Source organism: Culex pipiens, chromosome 3 (genome assembly GCF_016801865.2).
Source record: "Culex pipiens pallens isolate TS chromosome 3, TS_CPP_V2, whole genome shotgun sequence".
NCBI classification, from domain to species: domain Eukaryota; kingdom Metazoa; phylum Arthropoda; class Insecta; order Diptera; family Culicidae; genus Culex; species Culex pipiens.
In genome coordinates this window covers 100,781,499-100,808,126 of record NC_068939.1, presented here as the reverse complement: position 1 = coordinate 100,808,126, position 26,628 = coordinate 100,781,499, and the positions used below count along the sequence as shown (strand labels likewise).

At 37.9% G+C, this 26,628-nt stretch overlaps 1 protein-coding gene across 1 annotated transcript in view; it reads left to right on the top strand.

Moving 5' to 3' along the window:
- The window catches only part of LOC120427294 (uncharacterized), a 147,006-nt gene that overhangs the window by 23,515 nt on the left and 96,863 nt on the right, over positions 1 to 26,628 (top strand). Inside the window, exon 2 of the mRNA XM_039592146.2 lies at positions 6,053 to 6,102. The gene's annotated coding sequence lies outside the window, so the exon portion shown is untranslated. The remainder of the gene's footprint in view (positions 1 to 6,052; positions 6,103 to 26,628) is intronic.

The window sequence follows — 26,628 nt, the reverse complement described above, 5'->3', positions numbered from 1 at the left end:
TTTCGCTAGAATAATCGCATCGCATTTATCTAGACAAGAAACACTTAAATAAAAGTCAAGAACCCAACCTCACAAACGTTGTTAAAAATTACAAACGTTCACATTGTTGCACTCAAGCCACAAGCTGCGACTGTCCTAGTTAAAGAGATAAATAACCCAATAAACCAATAAAAAGCAAACCCCCAAAGCTCTTCAACCGGTGCCGGGCAGACGGCACAACCAGTCAAAGTGTTTTACTGCATAAAATTCAACCTGATATCGTTCTGTAATGTAATTTATTATAACGGACTAGCCAACTCTCCAGACTCTATCGCAGCTGACTGTCGCTGGCCATTAGCCATGGTGCAAAGTAGGCGCGCGCGCACTCACATTTTCTGCAGTTGTACTGGAAGAGCCCTCTCTGCTTGTAACATGTCCATCCAAGCTGGCTCTGGACAACCCAAAACGCACATCTTCGCGCGGAAAGTCTGCGCATAGCCTACTTGGGCAACCTGATCTCCGCGGAGTCTCCCCCGGTGCGACGAGATTTATAAATTGCTCCCAACCGTACATCTAGTTGGTCAGGTTTGGCCTTCACTTCCCCATATTTTTCGCTATAGTGCCGGAGAATCTAGGGATGACACCGTATAGCAGCAGGAGGAGTTGCCCGGCCTTTCCCTCGTTTGGACATTCCTGGCCGCCGCGAATCATGCTGCGTGAACAAGTTTCCCCTGGAAAAGTAGGTATGTTTGCAGAGCTTTTGGGAGGTTGCCTCCTTCGAAGATGTAACGAGATAGAAGCTGTGTGATTTGCAACATGTGTGAACGAGGCCCGTCTGGAAAACCGGTCAGCCGTCACGGAGTCATGATCTCGCTGTCCGGATTGTGGTTCATGCTTTCAACGAGCGCGCGCGAGGCCTCATGATCTGTTCCGTTTAGTGGGCATCATTCGTACCGGAGTGGGTTGTAGGGATCTGTCATATTGGACGCGCCCTTTGCATGTTTTTATTTTTCACTAATCTCTCCAGTGGAACTCCCCGAAGATTGTACGGTGAAAGGATGAGTTTTCAAACATAACTTGTTGCGCGCATTTCTTAGCTTGAATTTACCTTTATTGATGTAATAGAAACAATCTTTGCCCTTCCTAGCATCACAAACACACCGTTTGGATTAACACATAAGCTTAACATAATGCTTCCATTAAAGAATGCCCTCGGTCAGAATCGGAACATGTTCCAGTTGATCTAAATATTTCCCTCGAACACACGGCCAAACATGTTGCACCTTTTAGCCTCTACTCGTATGTGTAGGAGGAGGATGGGCTGGAAAATCAACACAGATTAAAAAGTAACTCCTCCCGAGGGATTTCAGGAAGCAATCTGATTGCAAGTCATCCCCCCCTGACCCCCGAGCTCCATTTATGGACTGAAAACGCGAATCTGCGTCCCTGGGGGCACTAAATTGGCTAGGTGGTGAACAACTTGCACGGCCAATCGTCTAATTTCACAGATTGTGCCGATAATTTTATGTTATTATTTAATGGTATGCAAATAGCAGCGAGTTTGGCGATGCATTGTTTCGATTGGGGGCAGAGGTTGGACGCCCTCGCGAGTCTTGTCCCGCGGGGAAACCTGAAACCGGCCGCAAACGAATCAGAGCAGAATTGAACAACTGCAGTTGCTGAAGCAAAGATCGAATGTATCGATTGCGAGAAGGGGGGAGTTGGGTTCCCGATCGAACGCGAGAATAAAACACAAACCCAGGCGATATCCTGTGTTTGCCGCGGATTCAGATGAGGAAGCTGCTACTTCAAGAATGCCGCGAACAGCGATGAGATCCTACGCAGTAAATGAAAATGTGTTGAAGTTTGAACAGTGGGATCGAGAGCAAATGTGGAATTCTGTTGTTCTATGACATAAGAAACCAAAACTGGAGCTTAGTTTAGTTAAGATTTAGTGGGCCCAGATTTGGAGAGAGTTTTTTATCTTATAGATCAAAATACTAATCTAACAAAATCCTTTGTGTAAGCTAAGCTTTTTTTCAATTTGCAAAGTTTTGTTTTATTCCAAACGATTGCCTTTTGTTAAGCTCAATATGCTTCCATTAAAATTAACAATTAGCTTCAAAAATTACAGTCTTTTGATCAACTTACTGTGAGGAAAAAGGTCTAAAATTGGTTAGGGCCAATTTTGCCACCCTTTACCTTTAAGAGGCAGTATTTGTAAATATTGCTCGGTTTGTTCTAGAGGTCGTATCGAGATGCTCCGACAAAGGGAAGTGGGGTAAAACGGGCATTGAAGTTTGAGGTCCAAAAAACATGAAAAATCTTGAAATTGCTCCCATTTGCGTAAAACTTGATCAATTCTGATTCTCTTAGTTGCATTCGAAAGGTATTTTGAAGCACTTCAAAATGTGCCATAGACATCCAGGATTGGTTTGACTTTTTCTCACAGCTTTTGCAAATTACTGTTAAAAATTGATTTTTTTAAAACCCTAATATCTATTTGCAACAGCCTCCAACACCCATACTTCCATAGGTCAAAAGATAGGTAATTTCATGGACTATATGCCTACGGAAATAACTTTTTGGCCAATCGCAGTTTTTCTCATAGTTTTTCGATTTTTCTAGAGCAAACATTTTACAACGTTAGTTTTTGCCCAGTAGGCCAAGAAGACGGCACTTTTTGGTCTCAATTTTGTCATATTCGGAATTATCGGACAATTTCACGTAAGTTAGAAGTATTGGAGTTGTAAATTTGATTTAAAAAATAATTAAATAAAGCATTTTTGAAAAAAGAAATACATGTAGATTTTATTTACTCTGTGATCAATACGTCAAATGCTGTATCAAGTAGGCGAATATCTGGTTTTCCCTCAATCCGACAAAATTTTAAAAAATATTTTTTGCAATTCCTTCGTGAAACTACATACTTTTCCTGTCATTCTCGAACGACGAAATAGCCTACTTTTCTGTACCAAAAATAACAGAATCGAATAGCAACACTTTTCAAAATAAATGCTGAAAAGTTCTACTTTTCAGCACTGAAATGGGTGCTGAAAAGTTGAACTTTTCAGCACTTGTTTCGAAAAGGAATACGTTTCAACATTGTTTTGATTTAAACGATTTATTGACGAAATACATGAAAATTTGACTTGAAATTTCACTCAATGGGTGTTTTTCGGAAATGCAAAAAATGTTGTATGGAACTCGTTGCAAAACTTGATTTTTTCAGCACTCGTCGTATTTATCCAACTCGGTGACCCTCGTTGGATAAATGTACGACTCGTGCTGAAAAAATCCTCTTTTTGCAACTTGTTGCATAAACTACTATTATTTCATTCTAAATGATTTTTTTCCAATCAAATTTACAACTCACATATTTCTAACTTACGTGAAATTGTCCGAGGATTCCGAATATGACAAAATTGAGACCAAAAAGTGCCGCTATGACGACCTACAGGGAACTATGGGAGTATGGGTGTTGGAGGCTGTTGCAAAAAGATATTAAGGTTTTAAAAAAATCAATTTTTAACAGTAATTTACAAATGCTATGAGAAAAAGTAAAACCAATCCTGGATGTCTATAGCACATTTTGAAGTACTTCAAAAGACCTTTCGAATGCATCTAAGAGAGTTGGAATTGATGAAGTTTTACGCAAATGGGAGCAATTTTAAGATTTTTTTATGTTTTTTCGTCCTCAAACTTCAATGCCCGTTTTACCCCACTTCCCTTTGTCGTAGAGGGGCTCATATTTGGCATGAGTTCATCTCATGTATAGACAAACAAACGCTGAAAGTTTCATCCAAATCGGAGCACCTCGATACGACCTGTTACACATTGGTGAAAAACTCGCTCTTAAGTCAATAGTCCAGGCCACGAGCAAGCTTTTACAACAAATTCAACATCGATCGGATACACCCATTAACTCACCCATTAGCTACGTGTAACATATTTTTTGCATTATTGTATGAAATTTTATATTTTCTTACTCTTAGAATTGTGTAGCCATCAATATGGGAAACCAATCAGACCGAAATTTCAAGCTTAAATTTGTGTTAATCTAGCAAAATTTTCGTGTGTGTTTAGTTTGAATCACAATTAATATTCTCAAATGATAAAGGAATCCATCTGAGAAAAACTAAATAAACCAATCAAATAAATTGGTTTAACATTTGTACCGAGCAATTCATGTATTTAACATATTTCAAAGTAAAGCAATATTGTTTCTGCATAATCCGAGATCTGCATTCAGATACGGCTGGTGACATTAATCGCTAAGATTATGGCCCTATCTTATTTCCATAGGTGGTCTCACAAGCTCTTGTTCTATTTTAAATTTTAGTTTGTTAAGCCTGAAAGTCGTTTCTCATCTGGGTCATCTCGTTAAAACACTATTTCTTCCGCAAGGAAAACACTTTAAAGTCCTGTCCTTCGTTCGTTCCCTTTCTGGACCGTATCTAGGTCTTCTCCGATTACTCCAAAGCACGCGCTAAAAGGTTTGATTTATTTTACGGACTAGAACAAGAATTTACTGCTATATTAACTGGAACATGTTGAAAAGCCGGAAAACTGGTCCTCGATTAGGAACATGAAAAAGCCGTGGCGGTGGTGTGCCGTAATGTACTCACTGCGTAGGATCCTCCCAGTGCACCCGGCATTCCTGGAAATGCTGGTTTGTCTATGCAATAATGGGACCCCAGACCATCAGACAAACCCGTTTTATACCGTTTTCCTCGTTTGTCTGCATATTTGCAATTGCCGCTTTTATTAATGACTTAAATTTGTAATAATTATTATCGGCACGAATGGAATGAACCTCCTGTTTTGCCGGTACGCGAGTGTCACTCAACCGGATAGATACCAGCTTTTTTTTAGGTTTTTACGTTTCTTGAGGGACAAAACCCAGTACGCGGGCATCAAATTGTTCCTCCCTGAGTCGTGGCCAATTGCGTAACGTGGTGGCCGGTCATTAGTTCTCGCGCCAATCGTCAACAACCCCCGAAGCGATTCCTGAACGACCATTCCGAAGGGCAGCGGAACATTCCCGCAAAGACCCTGCTGCTTGAGCAATTTAAATGGAAATCAAACACGCCGAAGGGAAGAATTTTGCTTGCAGGTGGACGCGATTCCTTGCGCGACAGCAAGTGTGATTAGCGTCCTCTTTTTTTCTTCTCACCGCCAACGGAACCTGACCTTGATCATGGGCAATGATCAGCGCAGGTGGCCGTCCGTCCAGCTATCGGCACTTTGACCACGAACCTAGATAAGCAGTTTTATTGCGCGCGAGTTTTCGAGCGGTAACGGATTAAAAAGCTGCAGGCGCGAAAAAGAATGCGCTTTTCTTGCCGCCGATTGCCTGCCGACGTGTTTTGTAATGCTGGTAATGAAACGGACCTCTTCTTGTGTGGTGTGCGATGAGAATTGCCGCGAACTTTATTCGCTACCTTTGCATTATACAAGGTTGATGATACAGGAAGCCCTCAGTTGGAATCAGTTCTGTACATAATGTGTAAATAATTATGGTGTATTACGAGTTATGAAGAAGTAATTTATCATTTATCATTTATTTTTGAAGCGAGAATGTTTCTTTTTCTCTTTAAGAGGAATCTGAAAAAATAACCTCGAGTTTGTAAAGTCCATAAAATCATAAAACTTCCATCTAACAACGCAAATCACTTTCGCACAATTGCGTTCCGACAAAAAGCGCCGATAATTCCTCGCGTATGAGCATTTTCTCCCCAATAATTGTGCACTCACCGATCGTTCGAAAAACAAAGCAGTAGGAGGAAACGCTTTCAACGACGCATGAATGCATAATTTCCAATCGTGTATTGAAAATCACTTTTTTTGCATGGTTTTAATTGCCGCCGCCGCCGCCGTATGTGGGTCACTAAAGATAGTGCCGAAAATGTGTGCGATCGGTCAGGGTGAATCTTTTCCATAGAAACGATGCTGATTGAGAAAAGTAGTGATGAATCTCCATTGAAATGCATTTACGATCAATTGATGAACACGGCAATTAAAAAAGCTTGTAAACAGTATGCTAATTAATTTCCGTTTGTTTCACTTTCAGATTGTAAAAACCCTGGAAATTGAACCTTCAGAGGGTTGCTCAGCCTAACAGTAAGTAAACCTGATGTGCACATTTCAAGCTCCTTTCACCGCCGATAGCCGATGGCGAGTCTATTAATAGAGTCGTCTTCGCGTCCATAAATCGCGCCTCCGTTGTTCATAAATTGAGAAATTAACGAGGGACATCCCACCATGTGACCCTTACCCCAGGACCGTTTCACTTACGGTCATGGCACCAGCCTACACACTAACCCTGGCCGGTCGTTCATCGATGACCGGTAATTGGATATCGCGCGTACAAACAAACCATTAAAGTGGAAGTACAAAATGTTCTTTCGCTTCTCCAGAGTTTGTAAGAGAATCTCACTTAACGACGAGGACATGCGAATTCGATACGTGAAACAATAAATCAATTTTATTGTCTACTTTACTGCCCCCTGGCATGAGTAGCTAGCAAATTGTTACAAGTAGAAATATACAACAAGTTTAACGACTTGCATAATTTTGATTTTTCGTTTGGAGGTATAAATTTTGCTTCCCTGACAATATTAAATGAACAAAATTACTCATTTTATGAAAATCACCATTACTCAACGATTTACGACCAGGCGTCAATAATATAAAACTTGAAATTATTTTTTTTACATAAAAGTGCCTTTGACACGAAATTTTCAAATCATTACCATTGCAAATTATTGAAATCACGTCTATTCTCGAATGTTTAAAAATTTAAGGGATCGTACGACCCCTCCGTCACTAGATATCGAAAAATGGAGCTCGGATTCGTGATCAGGGATAAAAATTGCCCCTTAGCACTAAGTTTCACGCAAATCGAAGAGGGGTCGGGGAGGTCGGCGAGAATTACCCACTGAGAATAAAAGTCTGATTTACTAAAAACTGTTTGAAACGCATTTTCATACGTTGATAATCATATTTAGCATGTTTGGACAAGTTTAAATAATAATAATATACAGACTCTTGAACTTGAAATACTTGAGTTGGTTGTTTTTTAATAATATATGATCGATGTCGGCTATGTAATACCGTAAAGACTTCTCAAACTTTCCAAAAGATCAATAGTTTCACCAACCGACTAATAAAATTCAAATGCCACAAATCAAAGACGTAAAACGGCAGTGCTCCCAGCAGTTGGACGCCAACTTTCACTGACGTGCAGAAATTTTCCAATCCATTGCAACGCGCAATCCGAATGATTATCGCCACGACGGCGAGGTGCTGGTGATTAGAGGCAAATTTGCATCCTCACTACGATTCGATTCAATCGAATAGTTAGAGCAGGTTGAATCAACAGACCGTCAAAATCTGCATTTTATTGCGCACACACGCGGCCGTCTGGGGTTCGATTACGTGACCAATCAATTTTAACGAACAAATTTTAAATATTTTGAACGCGGCCGTTGACCGAGCTGCTTGACCTTTGAAAATGGCTCTCCTGATCTTGATACAGGTATCAGCACACTAAGTGGCAAATTTTCCACCAAAACTGTTCAAAAGTGGGAAAAAAAAGATGCCAAGAATCAGCCGCGGTACCGCTGAAGCGTGCAGCCGGCTAAGTCCAAGGCACTTCGACTGGATATTTCGGATCAAACACTTTCACTCTCTTTCACTGTCTGATTTACTGTCTACTTTACTGACCCTTTATTTGATTTCAGCTTGGCTTTTTATACTAAATCTAGTTATTTACTTAATTATTTAATATCTTATATTTTTACCCCCACTCTAGTTTTTGATGTTGCATAATATATCCGTCCTTTTCGGTTTCACTCCAAAAATTCTTCCTCTAACTTATATAATATATTTTGTCTCATTTACAACCCCCACTCCAACCTGTATTTTTCTTGATATAATGAAAAGTTTCCTTAATTCTCTCTTTTTCCCAGAATTCAACAATATATATAACTCTCTTTTTTTTTATTTTATTTATTTTTCCCCCCACTCTAAAAATCCTTCCAAGTTATACATAATATCCTGATAAAATCCTAATATAAATGTTCTATTTCTTTCCACCGCGCTCTAATTCTCAGATTTTTTTCTCAGAAATTAGTCGCGGTCCTTTTATGACTTAACCCATAGATAATGTAATCTTTATTTATTTTCCAGTCGTGCCTGTCCTTTTTTCACAGATATTGTTATTTGTTTGTTTCTCGTCGGGCACCTTTCTGCGCGTGCCACTTAAGTGGGTCATAAAAGTGTTGTCGGGTTTTCCCGTCCTACGCTCCTAATTGATTTTTATTTGTCTTCCTTTTTCTTACAACTCTCCTGATTCGCCTTTTCCTAATATTTTCGTTTTTAACAGAGAAAATCTACTGTGAATTTTTCTGGTAAGGCGAGGGTCGCTTCATATCCCCACACTTACGAGCTAGATGTTCGTCTGCTAAAGACGATCATCTACTGTCAGCTAGGTATATGTTGGAAATTGGTTAGACTTAATATTTAACTTAGTTTTGATTGTTATTACAATTGATTCTGTTCGATGATGATGATTATTAATTGATGATCTCGCTGATGTTGTGGCTGATGAAAAAAAAACTATCAACCTTGATGTTGATGTTGTGGCTGATGACGTTCCTTCCGTGTTGAAAAAAAAATTATATTGTTGTCATATCCACTCTTTTATTCAATATCAATCTTACGGTTTAAAATAATCAAGTCATTGCTTGGTTTTCAGTGAAAATGATTCTTGTCAACTTAATCTGATACCATTCTGTTTATGTCGTTTCTTTTCCAGCATATTTGAAGAAATTGTGTGGAGATTTGCGTCAATCCTTTATGTGTGAATACACTGTGCTATCCATTCAGTTGTTTTTAATTTGTAGCGAATTGCAGTTCCATTCATTTGTTTTGATCAGCATTAAACTGTGATTATGCGGTTTCATCCAATTGTAACGAGTAGCGATTGTATAGTATCTAATTGTTTTGATCTATATCTGATGTTCAGATCATGTTTCATCCTTCGTCTCATGAGTTAATCGTTCATAAAGTATTCGGTTCCATTCACATTTATTTTGATTGAACAGATATATCTTTCCTCCACACAAAGTTATTGCTGCACTGTTGCCATCGTTTTTCCAATTATCAGATTATCAATCCATTTGAATCAAGTTTCACCTTTCACCTCACAAATCCTATCATACCTCAACCGTTTTCGATTAATTGTTAGAGCTCGAGGAACTTCTGCGATGCTTGTTGATCTTGATGTCCCATTGGTGAACTCCGGAATCTTAATTTAATAAGTGTAGTGTTTGTGTATGTGGGTTTATAATTTAACGTGTATTTGTTTTTTTTCCACTTAATTTTAAAACATTTTACGATCTTTTAAATTGTATTGTTGCATTGTATTGATTTTTCTTATCATTATTATTATTATTAATTACTATGCCCAGTTGAATATTTTACCTTTTTTTAAATGTGTAAAGTAAATCTTCCCCAGTTCCTGATGGGAATACCCGTGAAGAGTATCGGAGCCGGCATTTACAAAGCGGATTCAGTGGCAGTTTTTTACTCAACTAATGTTAACATGGCGACCTATGATGTCGTGATAAGGTCCAGTTTGTGACGATACACTACCTTCCCTTTACTAAGCAATCGAATCCAGAAGGGAAAAGATCACCAGTTGTGTTGGTCCGAGCCGGGATTTTGAACCCCGATCTACCGCTTACGAGGCTCGGTCATTAATGTGCCATAATATATATTCCTTTCTTGTCATGGCTAAAAAAATTAAAAAAAATAATTATTATTACAAGGAGAGTAGCCTACCTAAGATTTCGCTTGCGGAATCATCCTCCTCTCTCTCTTTTTATGCTGTAAATAGGTCGTTAACGCTGGTTTTTGTATATTTACTAATTATTCTGGAACTACCTTCTATATAATAAAAAAAAGGAAAATAATAAATTATAATTTTGTTTGTGGATATGTCGAACCATTTATCATACTTAAAACATTCTTTTACACATTCATTCTGGTCTGCAGTACCTTGTCCATATAAACACTCATTCATTCATTGATTCATTCAGTTCGCATCTCATTTTTGTTATTTTTTTATATATTTTTTTTTAATTTGATTTTCTTGAGCTCTTTTTTTATGTTATCCTATTACGGCGCCAAATAATTTATTTTTAATTTTAATTACTTGAACGATAATTATATAAGTTCCTAGGAAAAATGATGATATTTCCGAAAATATTGAAATTCCTTTCATAATCGCTTTCAATAGTCTTATTAATTCATGATCCATTATTGGCGATGCTAATAAGGAATCGAATTTAAACCCTTGGTGACTGGGATTTTGCCCTGCCAAGGTTCTATACATTATCGTTGCTGCAATTCTGCCAGCGTTTTGTCCGAAAATCATGTTTCTCATTTTGTTTATACTTTCAGGATTATAAATGCCAGTTTCTATCAAATTTGGAATGGCTTCATAATTGCAATCTGTTACTAAGTCAGAAGTTAGTATAATTGGATTGTATGTTTCTCTTAATCTACTATCTACAGTGTACCAACGACCTCCTAAAACATATTTTACCGGTAATAACGGACTACAATCTATTTCGGTTCCCTTGTCTTGAATATGTCATGTATTTTCATTCATTTCATTCACACTTTAATATAATATCTTGTACTTTTCCATAGTTATTAGAGTGCACTCTTTTTTTTTCTTTGAATATTTGTTTTTTTTTTTATACCACGTGGATTTTCAAAATTGTTAATTCATGCTATTATTCCATGCATTTAGTTTACATTTCTGTGATTTGATTAGTAAATAGCATTTATATTTATTAATGTTTTAGTTTAGTTAAGGCACTTTAAATACTTTCCTCTAATGTTTTAATCGCATGCAATCTATGACTATTTTAATCATTATAAGTTTAGCTATTTCTATGTTAATTATGATTCATGCATCCATATTAACTTATAACATTTAATTATCTAATTTAGTCATTAAACTTTTTCAACCTATTATTATGAATCTTCTCTAATTTATTACCATTTTTAATTACTGTTGTTTGCTCACTTGGCAAATCCACCACTTCATAAGGACCTCTCCATAAGCTTTGTAATTTTTTCCCGACACCTGATGGAATAGTTTCAACTATAACTAGATCTCCATACCAGGGTTGCCATTCTCTCGCATTTTTGTCATAAATTTCTTTTCTTTTGTGTTTTGAAGCCAATACATTTTGTACAGCTTTGTCGTGAATATTTTTAAAATTTGCTTTCATCTCTGTAACATAATCATCGTAATTTAGTTCTGTCTCCGTAACATTGTAGACTGAATTCGGAATTCTAGCTTGTCTACCATATAATAATTCAAAAGGTGAATATCCAGTAGATGAGTTTACTGTGGTATTAAATTGAAACGTGAAAAATGGTAATAACTGATCCCATGTTTGAGGATTTCCTGCAATGTAATTTCGTAAGAACGTTTTAAGTTCTCTATTTGAACGTTCAACTAAATTTGCCTGTGGATGATAGGCACTTGTATTAATTTTCCTGATTTTTAATATTTTGCAAGTATGTTTTAATAAATTACTCATAAAATTAGCTCCTTGGTCTGTTACGACTTCTGCTGGAGCACCAAATCGACAAATGAAATGCTCTACAAAAGCTCTTGCCACTGTCGTGCTTTCTTGATCCGGTAAAGGAGCAACTACTAAAAATCTCGTAAGATCGTCTTGAATGACTAATCCATACCGATTATTGTCTTCGGATATAGTTAAAATTACTATATCCATATAAATTTTCTGAAAAGGTTCTGTCGACGTTGTCGTAATTTTCATTGGAATTTTGTGTTTTGGCCAAATTTTATTTTTTTGACATAATTCACATTGCTTTACATAATTTTCAACGTCTCGACGCATATTATCCCATGTGAAAAGAGGACTAATACGTTGAAGCATTCTTCTTCCACCTACATGACCTCCTAATGGTGAATCATGAAATTCTTTTAACACCGTATCTCTGTCTTCCATTTTAACAAACATTCTAGTGTCATTTGATGCATATAATGTGAATATTTTTTTATATTTTCCAGCTATAAATCTTAAAATGTTTACATCTGGATTGTGTTGCAAATTTCTAAACGAAACAATTTGTATGTTTCGAACTGATTTTATGAAATCAGGACAATTTTCAAAACTTTTTACTAATCCATTGAAAAGTTCTTCAATATTTGTAACTGATTTAACTGTGCCATTGATAATTAAACCATACATTTTGTGTTCCGGAATGGATAAAATATTATCATATAAATAATCTTTCATACCATGTGGTAGGTCAACTAATTGTGATAATTCTTTAAATGCTGTTTTACTATTTAGTATTACGAATGTGGCATCTGCATCACTTTCGTTTAGCATTGTTTTTGTAAATTTAAGTAATTTAAAATCAATTTCATCCTTATTTTGAGCATCGAAGAAGTCGTCCAAAGAATACTTTTTCCATGAATCATCTTTCTTTTCATTTCCAATATCGATTGTTTGTAATACGTCGATAGTTTCATTTAAATCCTCTTCATTTTGCGAGATATCATTTGTTATATCATCTATAATTAGATTTTTCGAATTTCCAATTTGGTTTGATGAATCCTTTTGTTGACGTTTCTGTTGTCTGGTCACGACAGCAATTAAATTATTTTCTGAATTAATTTCCTCAACATCTTCATGTTTAATGCGAGAAAGAAAATCTGCAACGACATTTTCTTTGCCTTGTTTGTATCTAATGTCACACCCAATTCCTTGAATTTTTAATCTTAATTTTGAAAGAGTTGGTGATGTCTCTTTTAATCTCCAAATTGCAATTAGTGGTCTATGGTCAGTATAGACAATAAACTGTTGATTAAAAATATAGTGTTTAAAATACTCAATAGCCCATACAATAGCAAGTAATTCTTTTTCAATTGTATAATATTTCTTTTCAGAAATACTTAATGCTCTACTGGCGTATGCAATTGGATTGTCATTTGTTTTGGCATTTGATAATACTGCCCCTATGGCATAATCACTAGCATCTGTAGTAATCACAAATGTATCATTATAATTTGGACGAACCAAAATTGGTTCTGTCATCAAGCATTGTTTTAAATCATGAAATGCTTTTTCACAATCCTCTGACCATTTGAATTTGACATCCTTTTTTAGTAAATTATTTAAATGTTTTCGTTTATCTGCCATATTTGGTATGAATTTTCCGTAAAAGTTAACTGTTCCAAGAAACGAACGAACATCTTTTATGTTTTGAGGACGTTTTAAATTTTTAATAATATTTATATTATCTTCCGTTGGTCTAATTCCATGTTTGTCAATAGTATGACCCAAATATTTAATTTGTGTCTTCAAAATGCTACATTTGGACGGTTCCACTTTCAAATTATGACGACTTAAAGCATTTAAAATTTTGAACAGATTATCATTATGTTCTTTTATGGTATTTCCGAATATAATAATGTCATCCAGATAGACAAAAGCCTTCACTGGTTGAATTTCAAAAAGAATAATATTCATTAGCTTTTGAAAAGTTGCCGGACTGTTTTTGAGACCCATAGGCATTCTTAAAAATTCATAATGTCCTTTCCAAGTAGAAAATGCAGTTTTAGCCGCATCTTTTGGATGAATGAGTATTTGATAAAATCCTGATTTTAAATCAATCGAAGAAAAATATTGAGCATCACCAATGTTATCCAAAATCTCGTTTATTAATGGAATCGGAAAAACAAATGGTTTCGTTATAAGATTTAATGCTCTAAAATCAACCACGATTCTGTATTTTTTCTTGCCATCAGCTCCCACTTTCTTCGGGATGCACAGTACAGGAGCATTCCAAGGACTTTTGCTAGGTTGAATAATTCCTAATTTAAGCATTTCTTCGATCTGTTCATCAATATGAGTTTTCGTAGATTCTGGCATTCTATATTGCCGTTTATTAATTGGTATGTTTGTTGTTGTTTCGATTTCGTGAATTGCTGCATTTGTAAAAGTCAATTCATCGCCCTCGAGGAAAAATAATTTATTGAATTTTCGAATCATGAAAACTATGGCGTCATGATTTTCATTATTTAGATGTTTTAAATCAATTGTTTCTAAAAGTTTTTTTAATCTTTCTTCGCCGCATACATATTTGAACTTTTTATATTCAATGACGTCACAATCTTTGTCAATATCCAAGTTTAATTCCTTGGACATGCATAATTCATCATCAAAATTACTTTGAGGTGAATTATGTATTTCATACGTTTGAGCATTATTTTCACAATAAGCTATAATATTTGCGTTTTCTTCATTCTCGTTATTTTCATCGTCACTTGAAGTAGATATTTCTTCACAATTAATATCTGCAAGATTCTCCTCATTTTTGTTATAATGATTATTAAAGTATAATCTTGGTTTTTGTAAAACAATGAAATTAAAATTTTTATCAATGAAAAGAGTGTGTCTCTTCAAGAATTCTGCACCAATAATTCCCGGTACAGGTAAGTTCTTCATAACATAAAATTTTGTACTGAAAATTGTGTTACCAATCAACAATTCGATTATAACTGAACCCATTGTTTCATTACACGTATTATTGATGCCAATTAAAGAAATATTATCTTTAAAATTGACATGAGAATAACCTATTTTATTTAAAACATTGCTTCTTATTATATTAACACTTGCACCTGTGTCAAGCAAATAGTGAATAAAATTAAACGGGTTTTGTTTTGAAGCAATTCTTAATCTAAATTGTAGAAAAGGAGTTAAAATTATTTTGAGAATTTCGTGAGGGGGGTTGTAAAATTCTCTTTGCTCTCTTAAACTATTATTATTCCAAATATTATTCCGATTATAATTCCGTCTCCTAAAACGATTTCGAGCTCGGAAATTAGAGCGTCTATTAAATTTTCCATTTTGCCGGGTATTTCGGACGCCAAATCTATCGAAAACCCCAAAAATTAGTTTTTTCGTTGTGGATAATATGTTTTAGAATTATTAGACATATTATTCTGTTGAGAGCTAATTCCTCTATGAGCGTTAAAATTTTGGTTCGGTCGATTGTTTGAATGATTTTGGTTAAAATCACGATGTTGTTGTTGATGCCGGAATCTATTATTTTCCTGCGTAACATTTCTGTTATCATTATTCCTGTGGTAATTTTGTTGATAATTATTTCGGAAAACTGGTGCATTATTCGCTAAATTACCGTTATTATTATTATTGTAGTGTTTAAATTGGCTTCTGAAGTTAGTTTTCACAGTTGGTGTCTGTATGTTCATTTTCTGTACGTGTTTCTGAAGATCTTCAAATTCTTCATCACTGACGTAATGATGTTCGAGAGTATTTAAAAATTGCCTAAAATCTGTTTCCACAATATTTCTCGCAGTGCGCTGTAATTCAATGTTGTTTAAACCCGCAATGAAATGAAGTTTAAAATTTTTCATAACTAAACTGTTCTTATTGAAGTCTTCTACGGACTCTAAGTCTGCAAGAATTTCCAATGCTCTGTTTTTGTATGACTTAAATTTCTCAAATTGCTTTTGTGAGATTGTACCAATTGTTTTGAAAATATTTACCGATGATTTTTTCACACTGAATTCTTCAATCATATTCTGTTCAACCTTTTCCCATGGTAAATTTGAAATTGAATTTGCAAAAAATTTTGCTCTACCTTTTAATTTCAGTTTAATTACATTGATCAAAGGGGTATGAGACACTCCTTTTGGCATTTTACTGTAAAAATAATTAATTTGATCAATAAATGAAGTTAAATCTTCTGCATGTCCAAAGAAATCTGGAATGCAATTAATTGCTGAATCCATTGGAAATTCGTAAGAATTTGGATTTTTAGTGTTCTTATGAATTTTTAAACTGACGGGAATAATTTTTAAATTTTCTACCTCGCCATATTTCTCCTCATCATCAGAAACTATAATTATTTTTTTAGCAAAAACTTCAAGAGCTTCTTGAAGATTTTTGTGATCTTCTTTGAACCCATTGTTAATTTTGTTGAACTCTTTAGGTTGAAGAGTATCCCTTGAAGCAATTAATAGTTGCTTATAATTTTCAACAGCTTCTGCTATTTCTATTGTCTTCTGTTCGATTTCTTCTTTAGATTTAGGAATAGCTTCCAATAAATTTGCTATTTCCAACGAAAAATAGTTGTCCAATTTATTTAATTCTTCCATCGTGATTAAGGGAAGGAAATTTTTCTTACTTTTAAAAAGTAAATTATTTTCTGCAGACTCTCAGGCTGTTTCCTTAATTAGAGAAATCCACAAGTTTTTTTTTTAAGTTTAGAGTTGGTCAGAAAAACTCTAAGTCCCCGAAAAAAAAGGTGTTAGTAAAAATATAGAAAAAAATGGTACTTACCAAATTATCATTTTAAGATTCCTGTGACACTTCTAACACTTTACTTTACTATTACAAAACTTTTCTAACTGGTTAAGCCAGCAGAAATGACGTTCCAGTTTCAGAGTGAAACTTTCCGCTTGTCACCACTTTGAAGCGTGCAGCCGGCTAAGTCCAAGGCACTTCGACTGGATATTTCGGATCAAACACTTTCACTCTCTTTCACTGTCTGATTTACTGTCTACTTTACTGACCCTTTATTTGATTTCAGCTTGGCTTTTTATACTAAATCTAGTTATTTACTTAATTATTTAATATCTTATATTTTTACCCCCACTCTAGTTTTTGATGTTGCATAATACATCCGTCCTTTTCGGTTTCACTCCAAAAATTCTTCCTCTAACTTATATAATATATTTTGTCTCATTTACAACCCCCACTCCAACCTGTATTTTTCTTGATATAATGAAAAGTTTCCTTAATTCTCTCTTTTTCCCAGAATTCAACAATATATATAACTCTCTTTTTTTTTATTTTATTTATTTTTCCCCCCACTCTAAAAATCCTTCCAAGTTATACATAATATCCTGATAAAATCCTAATATAAATGTTCTATTTCTTTCCACCGCGCTCTAATTCTCAGATTTTTTTCTCAGAAATTAGTCGCGGTCCTTTTATGACTTAACCCATAGATAATGTAATCTTTATTTATTTTCCAGTCGTGCCTGTCCTTTTTTCACAGATATTGTTATTTGTTTGTTTCTCGTCGGGCACCTTTCTGCGCGTGCCACTTAAGTGGGTCATAAAAGTGTTGTCGGGTTTTCCCGTCCTACGCTCCTAATTGATTTTTATTTGTCTTCCTTTTTCTTACAACTCTCCTGATTCGCCTTTTCCTAATATTTTCGTTTTTAACAGAGAAAATCTACTGTGAATTTTTCTGGTAAGGCGAGGGTCGCTTCACCGCTATGAGCTTTCGCTGGCACACGGCGGTTTTTTTTTTCTTCGTTCCATATTTTGAGAAACCCACAAAAACAGGCAATTTGCTATGTTTCGCTTTGTTCTGCTTCAAGAGGTGCTTTTGAGACTCCCATGTGTACAAGTGGGATATGTGTATCGCATGGAACAAGTCAGGTAACTCACAAACGAAAAAAAATCCAACCACCTGTTAGACCTGATGTTTTAATTAACCCAAGAAGTGGAGGGAAGAAAAACAATTGGGAAGTATAGCGCCTCTAAACGTGAAATATCTACCAACTTAAGAGTTGCTTCTTTTTAAACTCAAAAAGGCTCTTTTGCTAGGATCATCGATAATAAATTCCACGATTACCGGTGGCACTAAACTGGCTAATTTCAAGATCAAACGGTTCTCTCGATGGTCTCTAAAAATTGCAGGCAGACCGAATAAACCTTACTATTGCTACGGCTCACAGTTCATAAAACCGTACGACACTATTAACATTTTACGAGTACAAATGAACTGCTCCGGCCATTTTACGACAAATGTCTGCCAGTCGGTTCCGATTGGCGAGGATCATCAGGCGCAATCGTCAATATTTCAACAGCTTATCGACCGGCAGCTGCGGCACTGATGCTTTCTACGTAATAAAATCCTAAACATATAATTGTTATTATAACAAGCCGATCGTTTGCGGATCTTTTAGCGCACATTAAGGGTCAACACGGTCAAAACGCTACCACTCTCACTCTGCAATAATGCAACCTAATTTGCACTCATCTAATCTTCCCGTCGGAAACGATAAAAAAATGGACCAGCCGATTGAAAATAGACCAACGCAAGCCATAGACTACGTACTTTATGGACGTCCTCCCAGCAGGGATAATTGGTCTGCGGATCGACGGTCGCGGCAGCAGTGATTGAAACGGGTTCGTCTGCTACTTCCAGGGAGCCGCAGCGCAGTAGGCCACGGCGCGGCGTGGATAATTTCAAGTGGGAAGCTCGGGCGGCGCAAAGAAGCCTGCTTGGATCGGTGGTGCGCCCGGTGGTGTCGGGATAACTGTTTATGGCTTGTAGTTGCGTCGCCGCCTACTGGGTTAAGACGGGGAGGGATGGGAGGTCTGGTGAAGACATGGAACAAACTATCAAAGAATAATCATTACTCAATTATCATAAATCACTCAATTTATTGTTTAATTTAGCCATACGTGTCGGGACGGTAATTGTTGGGGGAAGGAGTCTTTTTGTCCAAATTACCGGCTGAGAATGTGAAAGAGGTTCACGATAAGCGTGACCTGGCTTGATGGATATCGTTTCATGCAAGTATTCAGCACGGGTTTTTTTTATTTATATTTTGACCATCACCAAGGAAAGGAATTTGAGAAATGCTGAAAAAAAATCTTAAAAAAAAACCTGCAATAATTTTTAAATTACAGGCACCAAACTTCCAATATTTAAAAGGAATTGGCCAAAATTGTGACTATATAGACCAATCTTTATGTAATTTTGTAAAACTTTGAGTATTTCTCTACTACGACTTTTATCTTCCGTCAACTGGGGCGAATCTGGACTACAGACTGAATAGGGACAGCAATTTTTAGAGCACTTAAAAGCTTGATTTTTGGAAGATGATTAACAATTTGTGTTTTTCGGTGTCGATTCAATACGAAGCAAAAAATATCTTAATATTGTGCAGTAACAAGGCTATTACAGTTGTCCATTATTTTTATTTGAATAAATTTTGTCAGGGCAACCTCCATGTTTTTATCATTAGTGATTCCATCCAAATCAATTTTGTGGGCTGGTCATGCAAATCTATATATATATATAAAAATTCGAACGGGAATCAATTCAACACGGAACGTCGGATCGAGGTGCTCTTTGTTGCGTTGGGTTCGTATAAGTCCAAGGAAGGTTCTTACGCCAAAAGTTACAACTTCGGCCACTTAGAAACCGATTCCGGAAAATCTGCCGATTGTATGGGAAAAGTTACGTATAATCAAGTTTTAATCACAGGAGGCTGAATAAGCAAAAGAGCTAAAAACGTCAACAAAAGGAAAAAAGGCAGAACGAAGTTTGTCGGGTAAGGCTTGTAGTGTATAAAAATCTGTATAATGAGAAAAAAAAATCTAATCGATTTTTTCATCGACAAAGTTGTGGTCAAAAAGCTTATTTAAATCATTTTATTTGCAAAATCAAATGTTCACTCTTAAAGAACTAATGTTGGGATAGCATTTCGGAATCTGTTCCATTTTTTTACATTTCAAAAATACTTGATTATGAGAAAGCATGCCTGACAAAAATATTTTCAAAGAAGTGAGAAAATATCGATGTTTGAAATATCGAAGCCATTTGAGGCTGTATGCTATCTTTCCTTAATCAAGTATTTTTGAGCTTTATTTCTGTAAAAATTACTAGCGTGTCCAACTCCTTGATAAGGGTAGGGCAAAAACCTCCAGAATAAACCTCTTATAATGTAAGACATAATTTGGTCTAAAGATCATAGGAAGATTATGCAAATTTGAAAATAATACCGTTGCAATGTTATTGAAAATATTTCATAATCGTAATTTTTCGTAATCTGAGAACACTTTTGAGATGAGAGATATCGATATCATCAAATCAAATCAAATCAAATTATTCGCTCTACAGCATTGCCTTGGCGTTCTCGATTGCGAGATTCCTACTCGAAACTAGGTGTTCGAAGGCTTGATTGTTGAGGCAGTTGCAAACCTCTTTTTACACCTTAGCTTCCATCCAACCCGGGATGCAAACTGACGACCTTTGGATTGTTAGTCCAATTGCCTACCAGCGACTCCACCGAGACAGGACCCAGGGAGACGACTCCCACACCTGGACTGAGCTAACGACCTAACCTTTTTTTAGGTTAGTCCGGGGCCAGCATTTACTTCCCGTCCGACGGAAGGCGTGATCAGACAAATCTCATCTCGAAAATGCCACCGGGACCGTCTGGGATCGAACCCAGGCCGACTGGGTGAGAGGCAATCACGCTTACCCCTACACCACGGTTCCCGATCCACCATATTCTTGATTTACACAACGAAATGGGGGTGTTTAATTCGAGAATCGTTCAAAAAAAGAATGTCCATGACTTAAATTGAGAATACGACTTAAATTAAGAATCTTTGGGATTTCGTAATTTGTCGGATAGTTTTTTAAATGTACCAATAGTATTTTGTTTAGTTATGTTATTAAAACATTTTAGCATGGTTTTGGAACACCTGGGATGTTCATCTGAAACTTCCGGAAATTTTGTGCAGCAGGCTAACCGAAGAAACAAGTTGAAACTTCAAAATTTTGACAACGGATCCTACCCAGACTGCTTCAGTGAGTGCGGTAGGCTACAGTGCATTGTTGTAACAACATCCAAGGTCTCCTTGGAGTTAAGATCTGTGAGTCTACCGCCGTAACAAGCAAGAGGTCGACGGATTTTGACCCCGGAACATATCCGCATAGCTTCAGTGAGTATGGTAGACTACTTTTCTGATGTGTTGGGATGTCTTGGGTCATCCAAGGAGTCCCTGGAGTTAAGATCTGTGGGTCTACCACCGTAACAAGCAAGAGGTCGACGGATTTTGACCCCGGAATATACCCGCATAGCTTCAGTGAGCATTGTAGACTACTTTGCTGATGTTCTAGGATGTTCTAGGTCGTCCAAGGACTCTCTGATGTTAAGATCTGAGGGTCTACCACCGTAACAAGCAAGAGGTCGACGGATTTTGACCGCGGAATATACCCGCATAGCTTCAGAGAGTATGGTAGACTACTTTGCTGATGTGTTGGGATGTACTGGGTCATCCAAGGAGTCCCTGGAGTTAAGATCTGTGGGTCTACCACCGTAACAAGCAAAAGGTCGGCGGATTTTGACCCCGGAATATAACCGCATAGCTTCAGAGGGTATGGTAGACTACTTTGCTGATGTGTTGGGATGTCCTGGGTCATCCAAGGAGTCCCTGGAGTTAAGATCTGTGGGTCTACCACCGTAACAAGCAAGAGGTCGACGGAATTTGACCCCGGGACATTCCCGCATAGCTTTAGAGAGTATGGTAGACTACTTTGCTGATGTGTTGGGCTGACTTGGGTCATCCAAGGACTCCCTGGAGTTAAGATCTGGTGGTCTATCATATCTCCAGGGAGTCCTTGGATGACCCAGGACATCACTACACATCAGCAAAGTAGTCTACAATACTCACTGAAGCTATGCGGATATGTTCCGGGGTCAAAAACCGTCGACCTCTGGCTTGTTACGGCGGTAGACCACCAGATCTTAACTCCAGGGTGTCCTTGGATGACCCAAGTCAGCCCAACACATCAGCAAAGTAGTCTACCATATTCACTGAAGCTATGCGGGTATATTCCGGGATCAAAATCCGTCGACCTCTTGCTTGTTACGGTGGTAGACCCACAGATCTTAACTCCAGTGACTCCTTGGATGACCCAGGACATCCCAACACATCTTCAAAGTAGTCTACCATACTCTCTGAAGCTATGCGGTTATATTCTGGGGTCAAAATCCGTCGACCTCTTGCTTGTTACGGCGGTAGACCCACAGATCTTAACTCCAGGGACTCCTTGGATGACCCAGGACATCCCAACACATCAGCAAAGTAGTCTACCATACCCTCTGAAGCTATGCGGTTATATTCCGGGGTCAAAATCCGCCGACCTTTTGCTTGTTACGGTGGTAGACCCACAGATCTTAACTCCAGGGACTCCTTGGATGACCCAGTACATCCCAACACATCAGCAAAGTAGTCTACCATACTCTCTGAAGCTATGCGGTTATATTCCGCGGTCAAAATCCGTCGACCTCTTGCTTGTTACGGCGGTAGACCCACAGATCTTAACTCCAGGAAGTCCTTGGATGTCCCAGATCATCCCAATAAGTTGTTACAACAATGCACTGTAGCCTACCGCACTCACTGAAGCAGTCTGGGTAGGACCCGTTGTCAAAATTTTGAAGTTTCAACTTGTTTCTTCGGTTAGCCTGCTGCACAAAATTTCCGGAAGTTGCGTAAATCGAGAATCGTTTAAAAAAAGGTGACTTAAAAAAAGAATATGGTGTATCATATAAATTTTAAAAAGGCAACAACTTTCTACAAGTAAATTGAGTAACGTTCAATAAAACTCTTCAAATTATAAGCTCCCCTTAGTGAACTACTTTTCCCAACCGTCCACATCAGCAGCTAACGGTACCGTTCGCGACTATTTCCGCGATATTTCACTAATTGCAAACTCGTTGAGTGCATCACACCATTATGATAGCGATCTCCGCGGCAGAGATGCTCTTCACAGGGTTGATAAAAAGGGATCACGAGCCATCTTTCCTCCAGACCAGACTCACTAACAACTTTGTCCCTGCGCTCACACAGCATGTGTCAAACCGGAGTTGACCAGGCCAATAAAATACGATAATCGATCGTACGCATTATGAAAGCATTGAACTTGTTGAGGCGAAGCGGTACTTGGAAGAGGTACTGGTTCAGCCCGTTTGCCCGGTCGTGGATGAGCGCAAATAACACAAATCGAAGATGCGTCGCGCGTCTCCTTCCAGGTTCAGGTTCAGACCATATCTGTGATTCAGAGGGAAAAGAGAGGCGCGTGTGGGCATTCACTTCCACCATCATCGAGTGACTGTTATCTGATGTCTCCGGCACAGGTTGGTCTATGGCTAGGCTGTATGCTATCTGAATCGGGGCGAAAAACTGAACGCTGTGGATGAAACTTGTTTCGTTCAAAACACGTTGCACATCATCGGAGCTAGCTGGACTCTAAAACATGAGGACAGTGGATGGCGGTGGGAGCAAAAAGTTGCGATTTGATTAAGCAAAATTAATAACCAGAGACATTACAGAAATAGCTATTATAACTGCGATTTTATTGAGCCGGATGGTGGTACAGTCGATGCCGCCTTGCGAAGATTTAACGAAGCTTATGGTCGGGAAAAACGGGTTCGTCGCCGTGCCGATCGATCGAGTCTTTTATTCCAAACAATTGCTTTCCAGGAACCGGCTCAGATGCGTTTTTGTTTTTATGCTTCATCTTTCAAAGGTTTTAGTTTTTATTATTTCAACCAAATATTTCAAACAGGAATTCAGTTTCTATCTCGAATTTCCAAACTAATCGTCTTGTCTAACATCCCACCAAGGTTATGTGTCCACCTTGGTAGTTTTTCACTGTTTACGATGACACTGCATGCAAATAGTTCCATGCCATTCCAACCCAGAAACTGCCAACTGCTCCAATCTCATATATTTAATCCGGAGCGACATGTTCAGGATGTCCAGCAGAGAAAGAGGCCATTTGGCGTGGTCGGTCCTCCGCAGGTCGTCCAATGAGTTGCAACATAAATGTTTGTGATAAATTCCCTTCTCGATGTACGCACACACACAATAACACTTAGTCTTGGCCCCGCTCTCTCTAGGACATCTTTCGCGCCAGCGTGAAGAAAAAGTAGTACCATCATCAAACTGGAAACGATGCCTTCAAGTGTAACACACACTCTGGCCGTTGTGCCATCCGAACGGCGAATAAAACCGAATGATGGCCATTTTTCATCCCGGATTGTGATGCATAGCATGTGTGAGAAAGAGGTCCCAGTTGGAGACCGAAATCGCTCCGAGGGGATTGGAAAAACTGGAATCCGCAGCGCCTAGATTGGAAATCGCGCCGGTTCTAGGTGGGTTTGTGCATGCATCCAGGGCAGGAAATGTACACGGAAGACAAACGGCGGCGACAGGCGTCCTGGTTTCGACGCGAGATGTCTATATTTTAGGCCTCAGATGTCCACCGAGTTTGAGATGGCGTGGCAGGAGTTTGACAGCTGGAGTGAGCAAGCACGAACAAGGCCGAGGCTATAATTTAGTGCCGCGGTATGATAAGCACCTGGAATGCAGAGAGAATCTGCTGTTCTCGGGGGATTCTTCTAAGCGGAGCGGATTGGTTGCTTTTCGATTCCTAAGAATTTATAGGCTGTTTACAAATAAGGTATTTGCCTCTATATTGGCCTAGTATCTATGTTAGGCATACAAAACCTAATTTAATCCATGTGGCAATATATAATCTTAGCTCACTACATTTTTACTCTCTTTAACAGCATGTTAGTTTATACCTTGACTTAAAAATAAACGGGATAATCTCGACAGAAGTTTCAAATTATTGCCTTGAGTTTAATAATTAAAACCAATAATAGCCAAACGGAAAATAACTCGACCGCAGCATTCGATTGTCTTGAGAGCTAATCCTCTACAACCCAACCCAGCCTCTAGGCGGGCTTCAATCTAGAAATTGGTAAAAACTAGCAAAAAATTGAAAAAGTTACTGTAAAAACATGAGAAAACTAGATAGGCATAAGTAATTATAGGAGGTGGACATATATAATTTAAAAACTGAAAACAAAACTAGATTCGTATTCTAGACCTTGTACTTTCCCAAAAACCGTCCAATTCCGAGCGAAATTAATTTGAGGACATCTTGGAGATTTTCCCTTGTCCCCTTAAAAAAGTGAAGCTTAAAGGCTTCCCGTTTCCAAATCCCTTTCCTTGTCCCTGGTGCACGGTAAAGACGGGTGCGGCTAGCAATGGACTTGTTTTGGAAAATCATTACATATACATGACGAAATCCAGTCTGCAATCCACTCAAATCACCGTTTCCAAGCGAAGCGATGTGATTAGGTTTATGAATTTTTTATATGTCAAGGTTGATGTAAGTATTAAATTCTCGTTTAATGAAACATTTAAAGAGAAAAAAATATTCATACATTTAAGGTGTTATTTTATGCGGATTTAGATTAGCAGAGAAAAAACCATGCTTTGGTCTCCCAGATAAAAATCTTTTCTTTTTATTATTTGCATGTTGAATCCCTTTCTTTCCGGTTCGATCCAACCAGTTGTTTGTTCAAGAAGAACATCCCCGGTCGATAAAAACAAATCATCTCGAAACAGAGTCACTATATTTACTATCTGCACTCACATTCCTAGATAGCAATCATCGTGTCACCAGTCAGTGTCAACCTTCCCAGAGTCAAATATCCCCCAGCAAGCGTCTTCATTTGCAGTCGCCCGAGGGAGTCCCGTCACCAGAATGCCATTATTAAACCCAGACTGCGCGCTCCTTTTACGTCTAATCCAACAGAAGTCTGAGCGCGCGATCATCGCGATAAAAGCCAATCACGCAACTCCAAACCCAACTTGTACTGTTAAGTCGCCAGCCGCCACTCGATGACAATTAACAAGTTATTCTATTCTGTAACCTGTTTTCCATCATATCGAGGAAAAAAGACACTGCCTTTCCGGATAACCGATCGTAATCATTGCTCCGAAGAGTCCACATGATCAGAGAGTTTAGAGAAAGGAGTTGCAATTCTAGTTTTCTTGCGTCCCCGCGCGGTCCAGGGCCAATCCATCAGAGATTGCAGCATGGCGTTGGAAATGGGAAAAGGTGCATTCGACGAATATTAAACGTCGACTGGTTTGGCAGGAAACATCCCGAGACTATTGAAGAGGCAATAGAGTTGAAAAGTTGACTGGGGAATGCTTCAGAGATGTCTGCGATAAAATATCAAAAGTAATAATTGATTAAGATAACATGAACAACAAATTAAAAATCCAAAAATTAAACACCCCGTACATGTACCAAAAGGTGCGAACCTGACATAAGTACACCGACTCCACCAATGAACCTCGAATCAGCCACTTACGATAAAGTAGCCCATGGCAAAGTAGTCCTAGATAAAACTGAACAATAAAATCGAAGCAACCCATGATTTATTACTTCCACCGATCCAAGCAGCCTCTGATAAGTGCACGCGCAGTAGGCTACTGAGTTAGCATCACTCTGTCTTCCTCTCTCTCTCGCTTTGGTGGGTTGATTCCCCACGGATACTAGATGGATCAGGGAATGCTCCTGCAGTTGGCCATATTTGTAGGAGGGATAATTTAATTTACATAATGTGTTTGATTGGTCACCGCCACGCCGCTCATGAGCGATACTTCCTTGCGAGGGGTATCCGGAAAGCCTCCGTAACTAAGGGAGATGATGCCATGCGGACGTCATCGGTGGAAAGTGGGGCTTTGTGGGATGAGATAATCTTTGAAAATCCCCCAGGAGACATGAAATAATGGTCGTTTGAGAATATTTATGGGACTCGCGTTGGCGCAACTTGCTTCACGGCTTAGGTAATGGCTGATTACTTATATTCAGGATTCTTTTTTTTTTCTTCGACATTTGAAGTTGATGCAGTCCAGATTCTCAATTGAATTT